Source organism: Nicotiana tomentosiformis, chromosome 6 (genome assembly GCF_000390325.3).
Source record: "Nicotiana tomentosiformis chromosome 6, ASM39032v3, whole genome shotgun sequence".
Lineage (NCBI taxonomy): Eukaryota > Viridiplantae > Streptophyta > Magnoliopsida > Solanales > Solanaceae > Nicotiana > Nicotiana tomentosiformis.
The window spans coordinates 84,348,195-84,363,849 of NC_090817.1; positions in this window are offsets into that span (position 1 = coordinate 84,348,195).

Consider the following 15,655-nt stretch of genomic DNA (forward strand, 5'->3'; position numbering starts at 1 on the left):
TTTTTGATATCGGGGTCGAAATCTAGTTCTGAAAATTTTTATAGCTCTGTTATGTCATTTATGACTTGTGTGCAAAATTTGAGGTCAATCGGACTTGATTTGATAGGTTTCGATATCGAATGTAGAAGTTCAAAATTTTTAGTTTCATTAAACTTGAATTGGAGTATGATTCATAGTTTTAGCGTTGTTTGATGTGATTTGAGGTTTCGACTAAGTTCGTATGATGTTGTAGGACTTATTGGTGTATTTGGTTGAGGTCCCGAGGGCCTCGGGTGAGTTTCAGATGGTTACCGAATCAAGAATTAAAGTTGGGAGATTGCTCAAGTTGAGTTTGCTGGTTTTTGGCAAATCTGGTTTCCTTCATCTGTCAAAAATAGAGGTCAAAAATCGAGGAGGAAATCGAGGTCAGAAAATCGGGGCTGTAAATCGAGGCTGTAAATCGAGGCTGTATATCGAGATTGGAAATTGAGGATGGAAATCAAGGATGAAAATCGAGGTCAAGAAATCGAGGGCAGCGTCTCGACAGAGACTTAGAGTTATAAAACGGGGGCTTCGTCCCATTTTGCATTTTTGACAAATTGGAGCTTTGGGAGAGGCGATATTTTAGAGATTTTCAACGAAAAATATTGGGGTAAGTGATTCTAACTCGGATTTGGTCAATATACACGAATATATCATTATTTTCATCATTTAATTAGTGTTTTGAGACGAAAATTTGGGGAAAAATTTAGAAATCTCATAAAATAAATTTTTGAGATTTCGGTGTCGATTCGGAGTCGGATTTTAGTGAAATTAGAATGGTTGGACTCATAATTGAATGAGTTATCGGGTTTTGTGAGTTTCGTCAGATTCCGAGACGTGGGTCCCACAAGCAATATTTGGATTAAATTTCGGATTTTGTTAGAAAATTTATATTTTCATATGGATTTTATTTCTATAATTTGTATTGATTGAATCGAATTAATTATGACAAGATTCGAGCCGATCGGAGTCGAAAAATCGCGGAAAAGACATACTACTTGACTGATTGAGCGTGGTTTGAGTGTTACTTGTCTACTCTTGTGTGGGAAAAATTTCTTTTAGGATTGGTATTGATATGAAAATGTTGATGTGTTAAAAGTCGTGTACACGAGGTGGCGAGTGTGTACACGAAATAAATATGGAAGATTATATCTTTAAATTATGTAGAGCACTGTTGCATATTAATTAAATTATTTTATTCTGTTATATTCATCATCATTAATATATTTTCGTATTTTAAATTTGCCCGACCTGTTCCTGCTAAGTGTGTTACATGTTTAGTTGAAACTCTATTTTTTTTGTTCAGTGTATTATTTGAAGGATAAATATCTTAAATTTAAATATTATTAAAAATAAAGTATTTTACATTTAAAATTTTGATATTTAGACAAGGTATTAAATTTGTGAAATATTATTTTTGCTAAATATTTTTGTGAGTTTTTTGTACCCATTGTGATTGAGATGTGAGATCTTTATTGTGAAAAAATATTTTTGTTATTGATTTATTTTGGCATGAGCCATGAGCTCTTTATTGTGGAAAAATATTATTGTTGATTTATTTTGGTAAGTTGAATATTTGGGAAATTGAGGTACAAATTGTGATATATTGTGACATGGATATGCATGCGGTGGTATAAGGTCTGGGTGTTGAAACGCATGCGGTGAGATAAGGGTGGCTTGATACGCGTAGCTAATAGGGAAACTACTAGAAGTCATGCGGTATAATAAGGGTGGCTAAAATGCGGGATGTTATTTCGGGAAAAATATTTTCTTTAAAATTAAATGTGAAGGCTCCTGCTGTGATATAATGAAATGAGATATTGTAAATTTATTTATGATTTGGGACTACGAGGCGGTACCTCGGGAGTGCCCTTGTTGATATTTCTTTATGGCTGCATTGCCTTTGGTTATTTTTGGTGTTTTCCTTAAAGTTATAAATTTTCGTTTTCCTTTTGCAAGGTGTTAATTGCTCTTATTCTGTGTAGTTAAATTGTGACATACTACTTACTTGATTTATCCCTATTGCCATTATTGTTATTATATTGTTAAACGTTTCTCCCTGTCTTTTATTATTCCAGTAGAGCCTGACCTGACCTCGTCACTACTCTAACGAGGTTAGGCTTGGCACTTACTGGGTACCGCTGTGGTGTACTCATACTATGCTTCTACACATCTTTTTGTGCAGATCTAGGTACATCTTATCAGACCAGACGTTAGTGAATTATCCGTATGAGGAGACTTCGAGGTATATCTGCCAGCGTCCGCAGGCTCCGGAGTCCCCTTTTATCTTATTATGTTGTCTTTCTTATTTCCTTTAGACTCTGATGTATAGAGATACTTAGAATAAATTATTAGAAGCGTGTGACTTATTTCTACCGGATTCTAGGAGTTGTACTTATGTGAATTTGCAGATTTATTTATTTTAGATTTCTATTGTTATTCCGCATTGATAGGCTTACCTAGTCTTAGAGACTAGGTGTCATCACGATATCCTACGGAGAGAATTTGGGGTAGTGACAAGTTGGTATCAGAGCTCTAGGTTCATTGGTGTTATGAGTCACAAGCAGGTTTAGTAGAGTCTCGCAGATCGGTACGGAGACGTCTGTACTTATCTTCGGGAGGCTATGGAACTGTTAGGGAATATTCACTTCTTTGATTTCTTATCATGCGCAGTTTTTGACTTCGAAGTTCTAAACCATTGTCTTTATATTCTCTCACAGATGATGAGGCCACGCACAACTGGATCCGATGATCAGACACTCGCGCTCCCTGTTGGAGCCGCAAGAGGCCGGGGTCGGGACAGAGGTCGTGCCAGAGGCCGAGGAAGACCACGTGGTGCAGCCAGGGAAACTGCACGAGCTGCTGCAGAGGAGCCATCAGTAGCTCCAGTTGGAGAGCAGGCACCTGAGACACCTGTTACTACCCCTGCACTTCAGGAGACTCTTGCCCTGATTTTGAGCATGTTTGGCACTCTAGCTCAGGCAGGGCTAATTCCACTTGCTCCTGTCACATCTCAGGCCGGGGGAGGAGCACAGACTCCCGCCGCCCGTACCCTAGAGCCACGGGCCCAGGTTGACCATGCCCCAGAGGTTATACCAGTGTAGCCAGTTGTTCCAGTTCGGCCCGAGGTTAGGGCAGCAGTTTCAGAGAGGGAGCAGCTCAGGCTCGAGAGGTACAAGAAGTACCACCCTCCCACTTTCAGCGGTTTAGCTTCAGAGGATGCTCAGGGTTTTCTTGAGGGATGTCACAGTATCCTCCGTACTATGGGTATTGTGGATTATAGTAGGGTTTCTTTCACGGCATTCCAGCTTCGAGAAGCGGCCTACCAGTGGTGGCGGGCATACGAGTTGGATAGTCCGGCTGAGGCAGCTTCACTCACTTGGACTCAATTTTCAGATATGTTCTTGAGGGAGTATGTTCCTCAGAGTTTTAGAGATGCATGGCGCGCAGAGTTTGAGTAGTTGTGCCAGGGTTCTATGACCGTGTCGGAATATGCGGTCCGATTCAGTGATTTGGCTAGGCATGCACCAGCCTTGGTTGCTACTGTTTGAGAGCGGGTTCGTCGATTTATCGAGGGCTCCATCCTAGTATCAGATTCAGTATGGCCCGAGAACTAGAGGTGGACATCACATATCAATAGGTGGTGTCAATTACTAGGAGATTGGAGGGTATATGGACTCGAGAGAGAGAAAAGAGGGAAGCTAAGAGACCTCGGGATTTTGGCACATATAACAATTTCCGTGCCCCAGCTGCAGCCCGTCATGGAAGAGGCTATGTGACCCGTCCTATTCATTCAGCACTTCCAGCTTCCAGCATTATTTTGGCTACTCCCAGACCCCAAGTTCCATATTATGCACCGCCGGTGTCTACTGTACCTCTTGTACGGGGTGCTTTCAATAGCCACGTCCTCTGAGGGCTTGTTTTGAGTGTGGTGACACTCGTCATATAATGAGGGATTGCCCCAGATTTAGGAGGGGTGCACCTTCACAGATTTCTCAGGCCCCACCCATTCCACAGGGCCCTCGGGCTTCTTAGGCCATGATTACTGCACCAGTTGCCACCCCACATGCACAGCCTGCTAGAGTTGGAGGTCGGACATGTAGAGGTTGCCCTAGAGGGGAAGGCCAGGCCAGATATTATGCCCTTCCTGCTAGGACAGAGGCCGTTGCATCTGATTCTGTTATCACATATATTATTCCGGTATGTCATAGAGATGCATCAGTCTTGTTTGATCCAGGCTCCACTTATTTTTATGTGTCATCTTATTTTGCCCCGGATTTGGGCGTATCCCGTGATTCTTTGAGTTCTTCTGTTTATGTATCTACACCCGTGGGTGAATCTATTATTGTGAACCGCCTGTATCGGCCGTGTTTAATTGTTATCAGTGATTTTGAGACCAGAACTGATTTATTATTGATCAGTATAGTGGATTTCGATATTATTTTGGGTATGGATTGGTTGTCGCCCTATCACGCTATCCTTGATTGCTATGCCAAGACGACGACGTTGGCTATGCCAGGTCTATCACGGCTAGAGTGGAGAGGTACCTTGGATTATGTTCCTAGTAGAGTTATTTCATTTATTAAAGCTCAACAAATGGTTGAGAAGGGGTGTGATATGTATCTGGCCTATATGAGATATGTTAGTATTAATACTCCTACAGTGGAGTCAGCTCCTGTAGTAAGGGATTTTCCTGATGTATTTCTAGCAGATCTTCCGGGTATGCCACCCGACAGGGATATTGACTTTGGCATTGATTTGTTACCGGGCACTCAGCCCATTTCTATTCCACCATATCGTATAGCCCCAGCAGAATTGAAAGAATTAAAAGAGCAGTTACAGGAATTGCTTGATAAGGGTTTTGTTCGGCCCAGTGTATCGCCTTGGGGTGCTCCTGTCTTATTTGTGAAGAAGAAGGATGGTTCTATGCGGATGTGCATTGATTACCGCCACCTGAACAAGTCTATAGTGAAGAACAGGTATCCATTGCCACGTATTGATGACCTATTTGATCAGCTTCAGGGTGCTAGAGTGTTCTCTAAGATCGACTTGCATTTAGGCTATCATCAGTTGAAAATTCGGGAACCAGATATCCTGAAGTTTGCTTTCAGGACTTGGTACGGTCATTACGAGTTCCTTGTGATGTCTTTTGGGCTAACCAATGCCCCAGCAGCATTTATGCACTTAATGAAAAGTGTATTTCAGCCCTATTTTGATTCTTTCGTCATTGTGTTTATTGACGACATTCTGGTGTATTCCCGGAGTCGGCAAGATCATGAACAACACTTAAGGACTGTGCTTCAAGCTTTGAGAGAAAAGAAGTTATGTGCAAAATTTTCAAAGTGTGAATTCTGGCTTGATTTAGTGGGATTTTTGGGTCATATAGTTTCGTGCAAAGGGATTAAGGTAGATCCGAAGAAAATTGAAGTGGTGCAGAGTTGGCCCAGACCATCATCACCTACCGAGATCCGGAGTTTTCTTCGTTTGGCAGGGTATTATTGCCAATTTGTAGAGGGTTTCTCTTCTATTACTGCACTTATGACTAAATTTACCCAGAAGGGTGCTCCGTTCAGGTGGGCCGAGGAATGTGAGGAGAGCTTTCAAAAGCTCAAGACAGCTTTGATTACAGACCCAGTATTGGTATTGCCTATAGGTTCAGGGTCTTATAATATGTATTGTGATGCGTCGCGTATTGGTCTCGGCGCAGTATTAATGCAAGACGGTAGGGTGATTGCCTATGCATCCAGACAGTTAAAGGTACATGAGAAGAATTATCTGGTCCACGACCTTGAGTTAGTAGCTATTGTTCATGCGTTGAAGATTTGGCGGCATTATTTATACGGTGTCCATTGTGAGGCTTATACCGACCACCGGAGTCTACAACATCTATTTAAATAGAGGTGTCTTAATTTACGGCAGCGGAGGTGGTTGAAGTTGCTTAAGGATTATGATATCACCATTCTCTACCATCCCAAAAAGGCCAATGTAGTGGCCGATGCCTTGAGTCATAATGCGGAGAGTTTGGGCAACTTAGCATACTTACCAGTAGTAGAGAGGCCTTTAGCCTTGGATGTTCAGGCCTTGGCCAACCAATTTGTTAGATTGGATGTTTTCGAGCCGAGACGAGTTTTGGCTTGTGTGGTTTCTCAGTCTTCTCTGTATGATCGTATCAGGGAGCGTCAGTATGATGACCCCCATCTGCTTGTCCTTAAGGACACAGTTCAGCACGATGATGCCAAAGAAGTCACTATTGGAGATGACAATGTATTACGAATGCAGGGCAGGCTATGTATGCCTAATGTAGATGGTTTGCATGAGTTGATTCTCTAGGAGGCTCACAGTTCATGGTACTCCATTCATCCGGGTGCTACAAAGATATATCAGGACTTGACATAACACTATTGGTGGAGGCGGATGAAGAAATATATAGTGGAATATGTAGCTCGGTGCCTAAATTGACATCATGTGAAGTATGAGCATCAACGACCGGGTGGATTGCTTCAGAAGTTAGAGATTCCATAATGGAAATGGGAGCGGATCACTATGGATTTCGTTGTTGGGCTCCCACGAACTCAGAGAAAGTTCGATGCAGTTTGGGTGATTGTGGATGGGTTGACCAAATCAACCCATTTCATTCCTGTAGTTACTACTTGCTCTTCGGAACACCTGGCTCAGGTCTATATTAGCGAGATTGTCAGACTTCATGGCGTACCGGTATCTATCATCTCTGAATGGGGTACGCAGTTTACATCATGGTTTTGGAGGGCTATACAGCGAGAGTTGGGTACTCGTATGGAGTTGAGTATAACATTTCACCCTCAGACGGGCAGAGAGTCCGAGCGGCACTATCCAGATACTAGTAGATATGCTTCGTGCGAGTATGATAGATTTTGGGGGTGCTTGGGATCAGTTCTTACCACTTGCGGAGTTTGCTTACAACAACAGCTACCAGTCGAGCATTCAGATGGCTCCGCATGAGGCCTTGTATGGTAGGCGGTGCCGGTCTCCAGTGGGTTGGTTCGAACCGGGCGAGGCTAGACTATTGGATACAGACCTGGTTCAGGATGCTTTGGAAAAGTTTAAATTGATTCAGGATCGACATCTTACAACCCAATCTAAACAGAAGAGTTATGCGGATCGGAAGGTTCATGATGTTGCATTCATGGCTAGTGAGCGGGCCTTGCTCAGGGTTTCGCCTATGAAGGGTGTTATGAGGTTCGGGAAGAAGAGCAAGTTGAGCCCTAGGTATATTGGGCCTTTTGAGATTCTTAAGAGAGTTGGAGAGGTGGCGTAGACTTGCACTACCACCTAGCCTCTCTGTAGTTCATCCAGTGTTCCATGTTTCCATTCTCCGGAAGTATCACGGCGATACATCTCATGTGTTAGACTTCAGCTCAGTCCAGTTGGACAAGGATCTATCTTATGTCAAGGAACCAGTGGCCATTTTGGACAGACAGGTTAGAAAGCTAAGATCAAAGAACATACCTTCAGTGAAGGAGTAGTGGAGAGGCCAGCCAGAGGGAGAAGCTACTTGGGATATTGAGCGGGAGATGTAGAGAAAATATCCATACCTATTTGAGACTCCAGGTATAATTCTAAACCCGTTCGAGGATGAACGTTTGTTTAAGAGGGAGTAAATGTAACGACCCGTACGATCATTTTGAGTATTACAACCCCGTTCTCCCATTTACTGCTCAATTTGTGCTTTGCAGTTGTTGTGTGACTTGCTAGGGTAATTGGTTCGGGTCCGGTGAGATTTTGGAATGAATTGGAACACTTAGTTTCAAGGTTTAAGCTTAAGTTCAAATAGTGAACGGATGTCGACTTATGTGTAAACGACCCCGGAATAGAGTTTTGATGATTCCAATAGCTCCGTATGATAATTTTGGACTTAGGAACGTGTCCGTAAAATTTTTTGGAAGTCTGTAGTAAAATTTGGCTTGAAATGGCGAAAGTTGAATTTTTGGGAAGTTTGACCGGGGAGTTGACTTTTTGATATCGGGGTCGAAATCCAGTTCTGAAAATTTTCATAGCTCCGTTATGTCATTTATGACTTGTGTACAAAATTTGAGGTCAATCGGACTCGATTTGATAGGTTTCAACATCGAATGTAGAAGTTAAAAATTTTTAGTTTCATTAAGCTTGAATTGGAGTATGACTCATGGTTTTAGCATTGTTTGATGTGATTTGAGGTTTCGACTAAGTTCGTATGATATTTTAGGACTTTTTGGTGTATTTGGTTGAGGTCCCGAGGGCCTCGGGTAAGTTTCAGATGGTTAACGGAACAAGAATTGAAGTTGGGAGACTACTGAAGTTGAGTTTGCTGGTTTTTTGCTGATCTGATTTCCTTCATCTGTCAAAAATCGAGGTCAAAAATTGAGGTCAGAAAATCGATGCTGTAAATCGAGGGTGTAAATCGAGGCTGGAAATCGATGTTGGAAATCGAGGATAGAAATCGAGGGTAGGAAATCGAGGGTAGGAAATCGAGATGAGGAAATCGAGGTCATGAAATCGAGGTCAGAAAATCGAGTTCATGAAATAGAGGTTAGGAAATCGAGGGCAGTGCCTGGACAGAGACTTTAAGTTATAAAACGGGGGCTTCGTCCCATTTTCTATTTTCGACAAATTGGAGCTTTGGGAGAGGCGATTTTTGAGAGATTTTCAAGGAAAAATATTGAGGTAAGTGATTCTAACTCGGATTTGGTCAATATACATGAATATATCATTGTTTCAATCATTTAATTAGTGTTTTGAGATAGAAATTTGGGAAACATTTTAGAAATCTCATAAAACAATTTTTTTAGATTTCGGTGTCGATTCGGAGTCGGATTTGAGTGAAATTAGTATGTTGGACTCGTAATTGAATGGGATGTTTAGACTTTGTGAGTTTCGTCAGATTCTGAGACGTGGGCCCCGCGGCGATTTTTGGGTTATATTTTGGATTTTGTTAGAAAATTTATATTTTCATATGGAATTTATTCCTATAATTTGTATTGATTGAATCGAATTAATTATGACTAGATTCGAGCCGATCGGAGTCGAAAAGTCGAGGAAAAGGCATACTACTTGACTGATTGAGCGTGGTTTGAGGTAAGTGACTTGTCTAACCTTGTGGGGGGAAAATTCCTCATAGGATTGGTATTGATATGAAAATGTTGATGTGTTGAAAGTCGTATACACGAGGTGGCGAGTGTGTACACGGGCTAAATGTGGAAGATTATGTCTTTAAATTGTATAGAGCACTGTTGCAAATTAAATAAATTATTTTATTCTGTTATATTCATCATAATTAATATATTTTCGTATTTTAAATTTGCCTGACATGTTCCTGCTAAGTGTGTTACCTGTTTAGTTGAAACTCTGTTTCTTTTGTTCAGTTCATTATTTGAAGGATAAATTTATTAAATTTAAATATTATTAAAAATGAAGTATTTTACATTTAAAATTTTAATATTTAGACAAGGTATTAAATTTGTGAAATATTATTTTTGCTGAATATTTTGTGAGATTTTTGTACCCATTGTGATTGAGCTGTGAGCTCTTTATTGTGGAAAAATATTATTGTTATTGATTTATTTTGGCATGAGCCGTGAGTTCTTTATTGTGAAAAAATATTGTTGTTGCTTTATTTTGGTAAGTTGAAATATTTGGGCACTTGAGGTGCAAATTGTGATATATTGTGATATGGATACGCATGCAGTGGTGTAAGGTCTGGGTGCTGAAACGCATGTGGTGAGATAAGGGTGACTTGATACGCGTGGCTAGTAGGGGAACTACTAGAAGTCTTGCGGTGTGATAAGGGTGGCTAAAACGCGGGATGCTATTTCGAAAAAAATATTTTCTTTAAAATTAAATGCGAAGACTCCCGCGGTGATACAAGAAAATGAGATATTATGAATTTATTTATGATTTGGGACTTCGAGGCGGTACCTCGGGAGTGCCCTTATTGATATTTCTTTATTGATGCATTGCCTTTGGTTATTTTTGGTGTTTTCCTTAAAGTTTTAAATTTATGTTTTCCTTTCGCGAGGTGTTAATTCCATTATTCTGTGTAGTTAAATTGTGACATACTACTTATTTGATTTATCCCCATTGTCATTATTGTTATTATATTGTTAAACTTTTCTCCCTCTCTTTTATTATTCCAGTAGGGTCTGACCTGACCTCGTCACTACTCTACCGATGTTAGGCTTAGCACTTACTGGGTACCGCTATGGTGTACTCATACTACAGTATACGTGAGGTGCATGTGAGAAAGTGACGAAGCGGAGGCGGGCAGCTTGATTTTTGGATGTAAAAGGGAGGGGGTCTCGTTTCTATGGGAATTGGGGATGGGGTTGACGGCTAGGGTTTTATAAGGGGGGATCCGTTCTTATCTCTTCTTTGAGAATGGGAAATTAGGTTTATACAAAATGGAGAGTGGGCATGGGCTTTGGATAGGATAAAAGAAAGGGTTGTGGGGCGGATCTGATAGCAACTGAACTAATATTTTAGTCCATTTGGCCAAATTCCAATAAAAGACCAAATAACCTCTCTCTTGCCTTTTGTTTAATTTTGGAAATAGCCACTTGACCAAACTCTAATTTCACGCCTAAATTGCTAAATTACCGTACTTACATTTTTTAATGCCGAACAATCAAAAAATATTTTGGGTTATTTTTTAGGAGTAATTTTCTATGTGGGGCAAAAATTAGGTGCTCACAGCTGCCACTCTTTGCTCGAAAACATGAAGAGTTTTCGGGCAATGATAAAGTGAGCAATTATGAGCAATATTTGCCCATAGGAATACTCCATGGGAAGCATTTTTGAAAGAGTTTAACCGAACCTTGATTCAGAGGTTGCCTACATATCCTTGGCTATAAAGGAATCATGTTAGTGTAGTTCTGGAAGTTTTGGTAGCTAGGACTATCGAGAAGCTGTGATTTCACTGCTGTTGCTGCTATTTACTGCTTGTTGAACTCCTTATTACACCAAAGTCAAAAATGAAAAGAAACTAAACAAGCCTATCAGCTACGGGCTACAAGATTCCTATCTATAAGTATTTTAAAGCTTGACCTTGAGTCTTGGCTGGTTCTTCACACAGACTCTGATCTGAACTTTGATGCTTGCTAGCTGCAGGTGCTAGTTCATTCTTTTATGACCTTTCTGATCAAAACGGGACATGCAATGCTCGTGACTTCAATCATGTCTTGAGCAGTCCATACTTTTTCACCGCTTCTGCATTTCGAAATCACTTCTTTTCTTTTTCTTTATTTTGGATTGAGACTTCTTTTTTGGTCATCTCGAACCCTTTGCCTCGAGGTAAAAAACTTATTCTTTAGGCAACTCGTGCTACTTACGATTTGAATTGAAAACAAAACTCTAGGTTGCCCCTATTCTTCAGGCGGGATCCTGTTGTCTCTCATTTGAACTTGAAAGCTGAAAGTTCACCCTGTTCCTCAGGCGGGCTCCTGGTGCTTCTCTGATTTGAACTTGAAAACTGAAAGTTGACCCTGTTCTTCAGGTGGGCTCCTGGTGCTTGCACTTGAAATAAACTTGAACTTGAAGTAGACCTGAGCTTGCAAACCTTATTCTTCAAGCGGCTCGTGCTACTTCTAATTTGAATTAAAAAAATTGGAGGTTAACCCTATTCTTCAGGAGGGATCCTACTACCTCTGACTTGAACTTGAAAACTGAAAGTTGACTCTATTCTTCAGGCGGGCTCCTGGTACTTCTCTGATTTAAACTTAAAACGGATTTCTGAAATATAGCCCTCGTTCTCCAGGTGGGTGCCTGCAATCAAAACAAACAAAATGAACAAAATTTTTCTGCCCCAGTTTGTACTAGGAAGATTTGTGAGTTGTTAGCAAAACTGTAAATCACTTATGCTATTGATGAAGGACGTAATGATGAGAGTAAAACTAAAGACTCGACTAGGATGTGCGTCTCCTGTGAGATTGAGCTTAAGGAAAACTATAAACTGAGCTTGACTAAACTAAAAACCGACCCTATTCTCCAGGAGGGACCCCTGAACTCCAGGAAAACTAAAGATTAACAACTTAAGAAAACTAAAAACTAACCCATTTTTTTAAATCCAGTCTTTTTTTTTTTATAATTATCCTAGGAGAAATTTCATTAGACTAGGTTTTTTATCTTAGGAGAAAAATTCATCAGACTAAGACGTCTATCCTAGGAGAAAGTTCATCAGACTAGGTTTTCTAATTTATTATCTTAGGAGAAAGATTCATGAGACTAAAATTTCTATCCTAGGAGAAAATTCATCTGACTATGATTTTTTTTTTTTTTTTTGTCTTAGTAGAAAGATTCATCAGACTAAGATTTGTATCCTAGGAGAAAGATTTATCAGACTAGGTTTTCTTATCTTAGGAGAAACATTCATCAGACTAATTTTTCTTTTGTTATTTTAGGAGAAAGATTCATCAGACTAAGATTTCTATCCTAGGAGAAAATTCATCAGACAAAGACGATTATCCTAGGAGAAAGTTCATAAGACTAGGTTTTTTTTTTATATATCTTAGGAGAAAGATTCATCAGACTAAGACTTTTATCCTAGGAGAAATTTCATCAGACTAGGTTTTCTTATCTTAGGAGAAAAATTCATCAGACTAAGACTTCGATCCTAGGAGAAAGTTCATCAAACTAGGTCATTTTCTTTTTGTTATCTTAGGAGAAAGATTTGTCAGACTAAGATTTCTTATTGGGAGGAAAATTCATCAGACTAGGATGTATTAACCTAGGAAGAAAAGAATGTGAAGAGCAATGGCAAGATTTTATGCACACCAGCAAGACAAATAAAGGTAAAGATTTGAGAAACATCCCTTTGTCGGCTCTTCTCTTCTTTTCTTTTCTTTTTTATTCTTTTTTTTATTTTATATTTTCATCCTTTTTTCTCTTTTTTCCCTTTTATTTTGAACCACTTTTCTTGCAATGCTTTGTTCCTATTTCAAACAAAGAAATTTTTTGTGAGTTTCAAAAGTGGTGGTCGATTTGTGGTCTTGATGTCTTTGGAGACTTGGCTTTGTGATCATCCAACTTTGGAAGACCGACTTGCATTGGTAGTTGGTTGCACTGCTGGGAGACTCTGTTGTTACTTTCAAGGGACCTTTACTTTCTGTATCAATCCTGATTGTTTCGCTCCCAATGCCATTGGTGTTTTGTGGCTCAATCAACCTTATACCAACTGGAGATCTTTACTTAGGTGACCTTTTCTGATATCTTGAATGACTTCCTGCTTTTTGAGCAATTTGTTTGTGAGAGAGAATCACAAGTTATCTTTGCTTGCACCACGTAGGCTGACAAGAGTCTTTTGGGGGGGAGCCTTTGCATAAATCCTCAAGGCATGTAGACTGTAACAACTAAGTGTGCTGGCCAAATTTACTTTGTGCAACTGAAAAGCTGGTAGCAGATTTTGAAATCTTTTCTTGCTTGTTTTTACAAAGACTGACTCAGAGTGAATGACACAATGATGCAAAGAAACAATATTAACAAGAAATGCCTATGTCAGGAAGAATAAAAGGAAGATTTTTTTAAAAAAAAGTTTTTTTGTGGTAACTAGCCTTAATGATCATGACATGCATTTTGTACTTAACGGCCTGATCTATCAAACTTATCAAATATTCCCTTTTACCATTCTTATGACCTTTGAAGTCGATCTTGTTCGTGCCAATCCTTTGTATCAACTTCACGACTCACTTTCGACTAGTGGTGCTCCGAGGGATTTTCATCAATAAGTCTCTCATTTATTTATCTCTGCTTACCGTCGCCTTACAATGCCCGTGAAGGTTTTCACTAGTAAGATTCTCTCATTTTTCTTTTTCTTTTTCTTTTACTCTCTTGTGTGACCAACTTGACAGTGTTCTATGTCGCGTGACAGTCGTTGCTCATTGCATTCTTGGCATTCTTGAAGGCATATCGGGAGGTCTTTATTTGGAAGGTTTTTGGATAGGGTTGGAAAGAAAGGACGGCATGAAGGCTCAAAGTAGACTCAAAATGAGAGGTTGTAGACTTACAACTCTTGGAATTGACTCTTTCAAAAGTGAAATAAAATCTTTGCCCCAGTTTCAGATACTGGGATTTTTTTTGGATTTGGTTTTTACTCTTATTTGGTTGGACCGAACCGTGTAAGGCTGCCTACGTATCCTTTTCTAAAGGAATTAGGTCAAACGTAGTTCAAGCATCTAACCTAACTTTTTTTTTTGTCCATCATTCTTTCTTTTTCTCTGTCTTTTTTTGTTTTTTTCCTCAAAACAAGTTGCTCCAACTTTTATTTTCTGGGGGCGTGGACCTTTGACTGTTCTTTTCTTCTTCTTTTTTTTCACTTGAACTTTCTAAGAGTTGCCCTAGTTTGTACTCTTGGGGCATGGACTGTCCTATTCATTTTTTATTCCATTTTATTTTTGGACTTTTGACTCTAAACTTGATTCCAAAAGTGGGTGGTCAAAGAAAATAAGACAGGCTCAAAAGGGGTAACGAAAGGTATAAAGTGTTTGGATAGCATAAAAAGGGCCTCCCAGCCTCGAGAATGCCAATCTTATTAGACCTTTACAATCACGACATTAATGGACATGTTGCTTTCTGGGTCTCTTTTCAGTGTAAAGTTGTATGAGCAATACTTTCCTCGCAGTGAATGACCCTTGTCAACTTGGGTGACTTTTTCTTGGATTTTATTTTGATGTAGAAGATGCATTTGCCACTAAACTGATCCATTTCAAGTTGTCTGGAATACACATTCTTTTGAAAAACACTTTCTATCTCTTAGTGCTAAATAGACTTCAACTCGTCCGATCATCCTTAAGCCCCATCTTCTTAATAATTCAAAAGGTAGAGATCCTTAACTTTCATGAGCATGACTGCTTTGGTTCCGTGTAAAATTGGCTCATGCTTATTTTTTTCAAATGTTTCATGTCTTTATTCATCTTCAAAAGTCTCTTTCTCACTTATCCCATTCAAGACTAAATCAGTTTTCTAAGATCTGGCCAAAAATTTCGCATGCATGTCATGTCACTAGAACTAGCATGAAGAACTATGCACAAAATGGACACAAAATAACTGACTTTTTTTTATTGAATGAAGGATACAGGGTCTGCTAACACAAAAAGAAGAAGAAAAGACGACAAAATAAGCTATCATGTCTCCCTAATGGGTAAAAGTGGAGTGACTTTCCAGTTACTAAGCGGCATCTTAGCCTCAAATTTGCACATCATCACTACTACGATATTCAACCCTTTTATTCGTTCTGATTTAGCACTCAAATTTTAACTTTTTTATCTAAACATTCCCAATATTGGCTGTCGGATTTTAGGACTAACGACATGGGAAATTTCAAAGCAACTAATTTACTAAAGGACTTGTAAGAATTCTCATGTCTCCCCATCATCAAATCATCCCGAGTAGCCATGTCCTATTGCTCAAATCTGGTAAAGTCAACCCCACATTTGTCTACATCTTTTATTTTTCACCGCCAACTTGCATATTTGACTTTTTGTGACCTTGGATCAACAACAATGGTGCTCGTTCCATTGGTTGAGAAGATACTTTTATTTCCGAAGAATCTTGGATTGTTTTTGTGACTCGCCATTGCAAACCAACAAATGGACTGTCACGACCCGAAATTTTCCACCGACGGGACCGTGAT